The following is a 6520-nucleotide window of genomic DNA, read 5'->3' as shown; positions in this document are numbered from 1 at the left end:
ACCAAAAACAGTGGTAAACAGTATTAGTGAACTCTTCCTTTTTTTAATAGATTTTAGTAACAGCACTGGATAGAAAGGATTTCACCACTTTGCCTTTAGGAAATAGTTGTCTAACATGAAATTCTTGGGTCAACTTTTATTCAGAATAGCCTTGATTATTATCTGCCTTCAAGAAAATGCTGTATGAATTTCCCTGTAAAGTGTAATTTCAGTACTTTCACTTTTCCAAATCAAGAAGGTGGGAAAAAAAACCCCAGTGAGTGATTGTCATTGTGTAGGTATCAAGCAGCCTACCTCCTAATACATCTTTTGATTTCGCTCCGTCCATAATGAATAGCCCAGCAGGTGGCTGAGCAGATCTCATGACTCTGTGACACCACAGTGCCCCTCCTTCCACTGCCGTCTAAAGGAAAAAAAGACCAACAGGATACCAAAAGGCAGATGGGGTCACACTGGCAGATGTATACATGCCCAAACTGTTAAGCTACTGGTTTAAAAGCAAGCAAGAGCCAATTGAAATAAAAATGGCTTATGCAGCATTTGCATTGGAAGTGCTGAACCTTTTTATTTGAAACATTTTTCTAGCATGTCAGGTTATTTTTACAATTTATGTGACTGTCACATTTGTAGTGTACATGAATAATGGAATATGATAGCAAAGGCATAAATCACGAGACAAGAGTGGAGCATATTACCATGGTGGTGCAGTTCAGCACAGTAGGTGGTACAAGGCAGCTATGGTTCAGGTATGACTGCATGTGTAGAACTGCCTTATGGGAAAATATGATTGTTGTGTTGTCATCTATTAACAGCTGGCACTAGATGGTACATGTTGATTTGCCCAGCAGACTGGTTGTGTCTGCTTTTTTGAGAGCCACTATTTATTTATTGGACATTGATTATTTCATAATGAATAAGATTTACAAGTGACATCCATTACTATAGTGTTAGTGTGAGTTTATGTTCCACCTAAAATGTTTAGAGTACAGGAGCTACTAAAATGCTTTCAAGCTGAACTCCAAGAAAATATAAAAATAAATAAAACAATATAACTTTTATAAGTAAATGTTTTGATATTAGTGGATGGTAATAATTTGCAGATTAGTATTCACAATGGGAGAAAGAGGACCAGCACACACTGGGTCAATCAGGGCTCCACTGCTTTGAAGCAGATGACTTCATCAGTGATCTGCTGCTTCCTCATTGTCCAATCAGCAGGCTGTGACATGAAGGACCACACCAATGTATTCTTTAAAGCCTAACTCAAACAAAAACATTTCTTCTTTTTTAGTACTGATCAGACTTCAGAATTATAAATATTTCTGTTATTTATTGCTGTCTGTTACCCTGTTATAACTTTGCTTTCTATCCCTGTGACAACTGGACAAGAAATGAGGGGAGTGGTTGTCAGCGGGACAGGAAAATATAGACTGTGATAATAGCCTGACAGAGGTTCTAACCCTTTCACATTTTACTGAAAAATATGAAAAAAAAAGAAAAAATGAATAAAACCTTTTTTGTTACATTCTTTGTCCCTACTGGTGAGATGATCCACGACTTACTGTCACCAATGGGGACACAGATTGCAAATAAAAACCTGACAACGTTTTTATTCCTTCCCCACTCTGCCCAAAGGTTGGCTAGAGTTGGGCTTTAATTGAAACAGAAAAGGTGTCATCAGTCTCCTGGATATGTAGTGCAGTAGTTGTTTGGTAATCACAGAAGTAAAAATCACTGGAAGCACAGATATAAATCAATGTTGCCTTTATCCAGAAATAGTTTTTATGCTGAAATCATTTACATGTTTGAACTACATCTTTTTTTTTTTTAAATGTAGATTCTGAATTGTTATTACAAATCCTCAATCATACAATTATGCAAACAAATTTTTATCTATCTTAAGATGTTATGTTAAGATTTATGATCATAAGTCTTGGTTGAAATCAAACAAGCTTTGGCTGTAATTCTTTAATGATACTTGTAAACTATCTTTAAAGAGGAAGTAAACCCTCTGTAAACCCTTTAAAAAACAAACAAAAAGACAGCCTGCAAGACAAAAGCATAATTAGCTAGTATGCATAGTATTACTTACCTCAGATTGAAGCCACTGAAGCCATCCTCATCTCCCCCTCCGGCCGCCAAAATATCGTCCCGGAAGTTACTTCCGTCGCTGTGATTTGCCAGAGCCGCGATGACGTCATTCCCGCACATGCACACGGGAGATGCCGGTAACGACATGCAGACTGATGCAGTGGCACATAGATGCCATTGCGTCAGTTTGCTCTAGTGTGCATGTGCTGATGTCATCGGCACATGCAGGGGACAGGGGATATCCTAAACCTTGCAAGTTTAGGAGATATCCTGGTTAGCTACAGGTAAGCCTTAATATAGGTTTACCTATAGCATAAAGTTTAAAAAAAAGGGTTTACACCCACTTTAAGTTTCATTTTATACAGGAGAGGCTACATTTTAACGAAATGTCAGCCGGGAATTGTTGGTGATCATGGTAGAGGAGCAGAAGCAGGGGAAGAGGACCAGAGCATAGGAGATACACCTTGGGAACATTTTTGAAGTTTTTAGGGTATATTCCATTCCTCAAATAATAATTATTATTATTATTATGAATGAAATGTAGTTATAGCTTTTTCTGTTTCTCCACTGGGTAGTTTTACCCCTTGTATTTGTTGGGTAACCCTCATCACAGTGACAGAAAGTAAAAGCAAATCCAAAATTTTAAAGTTGCAACCACACGTCAGACTAGGGGGTTGATTTCTTAAGGGCAAATAAACTGTGCACTTTGCAAAGTGCAGTTGCACTCTGCAAGTGTAGTTGCTCCAGAGCTTAGTAAATGAGGAGAAGCTCTACTGACTTCCATCACCCAACCATGTGCAAGCAAAAATACTGTTTTTTTTTTTGTTGTTTCATTTTTTCGTGGGTATTCTTTGTAAAGTGAAGCTTTGCCTCATTCACTAAGCTCTGGAGCAACTGCACTTGCAGAGTGCAACTAAACTTCACAATGCGCACATTCTTTTTGCCTTTAGTAAATCTACCCCTAGCACAGATAGCAAAAAGTAAAGGGACATGGGGTTTTAACCCTTCTATACTACATCAAAAAAAGTTTTGTCTATACATACAATAAACCTTATTCATTGCAACCATCATCAATCTTAACTTTTTCTATCAAAGCACCTACATTAAAATATGACTTTTCCTTCAATCTTCAATCATCCCATTTAATCACGTACAATCATCCAGTGTATTTGATGTGAATATCAGCCACTAAAAAAAATACAACAAAAAAAAACTTAAAGAGCTACTCCTCTGAAAAAAAAAATGTGTGGTGATTGGGCTGATGATAGATTTTACATTTCATTTAAAATAATAGAAAAATAGCTACTTCCAATTATGCTGAACAATACCATCATTATGGGAATTCTGCTATTGTGAATGAACATTGAACTAGAAATCTGGTATTTTCATTGCAGGTTCCAATCAGCAGCCTTGATCTCCAATCAGTGATTGCAGCATGCATTACAGTGTGCTTCCATCGCTGTTTCTACAATACATAAGTGCTTTGTTTATTCCTTATATTTGTAAAGAAGATTTTCTTTGTCCTCTTGTCACCATTTGATGCAGTAATTGTGGTGTTGATTATTTAAGAATAACTGTGGGATACCCTGGAAAAAAATAATGATTTAATAATAAATTAATTTTTACAATATGAACGTCATTATTGTTGGACACATTACAGCAAAGATTACTTTATGAATTGTGTCTAAGCAGTAACAAAGGAAAAGGAAGCAGACATACAGCAGTTCTGCACTGCAACCAGTATGATTCCTTGTTTAATTTTTGTCAGTTTGAAAAATAAAACCTGATTGATTAATATGGACAATGGATCCACTTATACTGCATTTACTTTAGTGCAATTTTAAAACATCAACACCTATTCTTTTACACTACTGTAGTTCTGTTGCACTAAAGTTTGGAACCCAAGACAAAAAAGTAGATGTCTATTAAGCTGGAATTTTAAAATGTATAATGTTTTAAGTTAGTCACTTGTCTAAAACTAGAGCATCAAAAGGCTGACAAGGAAGAAGAAAAAGGAAAGGGGGGTTAACTCTATAGGCTTTGTCAGCAAGCAAGAATGGAGACATTTAAAAATCAGTTGAGTGAGAGAAAGAACTACAGTATGTCCAGTATATTTGTATTAGCATACACTGTGGCAGGACAAGGTCCTCTGGGACACAAGGTGAACCAACTAAAGTCAAAGGGTATAAAGTACAAAAATGAACAAACACAATTTTTAAGGTTACATATAAATGGTAAAAGAAGGTCATGGAAGAAGGGATAAGGGGGTTTCTAAACACTAATAAGGGTTATTAGGGGTTTTCGAATAAAGTGCAGGTTTACCGGGACTGCTATTATGTGCACATCAAAAGACAATACTTTGGTCTGCACAAAGCTCCATTAATGAATAAAAGCTAAAACTATCTTTCAATCATAAATGAATAAAGAGCAGAATCTCGCTGTCACGCAGACAGTCCAGCCACGCAGGCTCCACTCTGAAGGCTGATCCCAAGGGGCAATTAGCAGAGCTCCACTGTCAGTGCTCCTTATATATATAATGGGATCCAACTGTTACACTGAACTCTTAAACATTGCAAAAGTTCAAACCTGAACCGCAAACCCTATTAAAGTCTATGGGACCCGAACTTGAAAAATCAAAAATGCCCATTTTGAAGGCTTATATGCAAGTTATTGGCCATAAAAAGGGTATTGGGGCCTGGGTAATGCCCTGGGGGACATGTATCAATGCAAACTTTTTTTTTTAAAGGGGTGGTGATTTTAATGATGCTTAAAGTAAACAATTAAAATGAGAATTCCTGGGGGGGGGTCCCTTAGTATGCTTGTAAAGTGGCACAACTGTGTACCATGTATAGAACCCGCTGCAGCAAAGCTGACATTATATATATATATATATAAAGGAAACAAAATCACATTTACATTGATTTCCTCTGCAAGCTTTCTTTATTTTGTAAACAACGGCTTGGGGATTCAGTCTGTGCGATGTGGACACAATTTAGTGCACTCGGAACAAGATCTGAGATTTATTTGGATAAATGCTGGTGTCTCTTTGGCAGACTTTGGATGGAAATAACAAACTTTTGCACTACAGTGAGCAAGCATTATGTGAAGAAGATAAATTATAGTACACTCAGGTCAAGATTAACAATTTTTTTTTTAGATAAAGTCTGGTGTCTCTTTCGCAGACTTTGGATAGAAGTGACAGGTGCGGAAAAAATTGGGCTTTGGGTGTTGGTGCCTTCACACCATAACCCTATAGAGGTACTCTTGAAAAAAAATCTGTTTATTTTTCTTAACAAAACATACAAAAATAATGTCTAACAATAACCTCAAAAGAGAAGTTTCAAAATAAATTTACAAAACAAATTTGGAAATTGCTTTATTCTTTCATCTCGCCATCCTCTTCCTCCTCTTCTACTCCTCATATATACAATACATTATTACACCTTATTAGAACTTCTCCAAGATGTCCAGACAATTCCTCATTAATATACTCTTCTGTATTGGCAAGCTGCATGTTCATGTAGCCATCCACAGAGACCAGGGTTCCCTTGTATTCCATACACCACTTTAATTACACCATGAATGGCTTACCAGTAAGGCCATTAAGGAATAGTTTAGGGTTTAGTGGCAAACTCATTCTGCCGCTAAAGCCACCACTGATCTACAGACCAGTGAAAGAAAGAAAGAATCTCCCCACGAAATGCTCTGAGAACACACCACTGGTGAGAGCAGGAATTGGCCTTTCTGTAAAAAATTGAAAATATATGTACATGTCAACCAGGTGCAGAAATATTGGGCTTTGGGTGTTGATGGTGCCTTTACACTGTAACCCTATAGAGGTACATTTAATGAAAGGAAGAATTAGCCTTGCTGTAAATGATTGAAATTATATGCACCCGTCAAACAGGTTTAGAAAAAATGGTCCTTGGGTGGTAATTGTGCCCATGAAACTTATACCAAAAAATGACTTCAAGATAAAAAGATCACTTTTGGATGGACTGGTGCTTTAACAAATTGAATAGGAAATATGGTCCCATGACTGTCATATGTACCTGTGTTCAATGACGATTTTTTTGGCCTGGCACAGAATGTATCAAAGATCTTTCTGCCCAAGGTTATGTAGATGTAACAGTTTTGCTGGTTTATAAATACGTTTAAAGTAACTATACCTACAATGCATCTGGGAAGAATTCACAGAGCTTCACTTTTTCCACATTTTGCTATGTTACAGCCTCATTCCAAAATTCATTTTTTTCCTCAAAATTCTACAAACAATACCCCATAATGACAACGTGAAAAAAGTTTGTTTGAAATCTTTGCAAATTCATTAAAAATAAAAAAATAAAAAAAATCCCATGTACATAAGTATTCACAGTCTTTGTCAGTGAGCTCAGGTGCATCTTGTTTCCATTGATCATCCAACTTGATT

General features: G+C 36.6%; 1 pseudogene; it reads right to left on the bottom strand.

The window, feature by feature from the left end:
* Nucleotides 1-5467: 5467 nt before the first annotated feature.
* On the bottom strand, nt 5468-5728 carry LOC143984369 (small nuclear ribonucleoprotein F pseudogene; annotated as a pseudogene).
* Nucleotides 5729-6520: the final 792 nt, after the last annotated feature.

The sequence above is a fragment of the Lithobates pipiens genome, unplaced genomic scaffold (assembly GCF_037356315.1).
Source record: "Lithobates pipiens isolate NorthernLeopardFrog02 unplaced genomic scaffold, aLitPip1_a1.2 Scaffold_16, whole genome shotgun sequence".
NCBI lineage: Eukaryota > Metazoa > Chordata > Amphibia > Anura > Ranidae > Lithobates > Lithobates pipiens.
The sequence above is the reverse complement of the archived record's forward strand: the minus strand, read 5'-3'. Positions and strand labels throughout refer to the sequence as shown.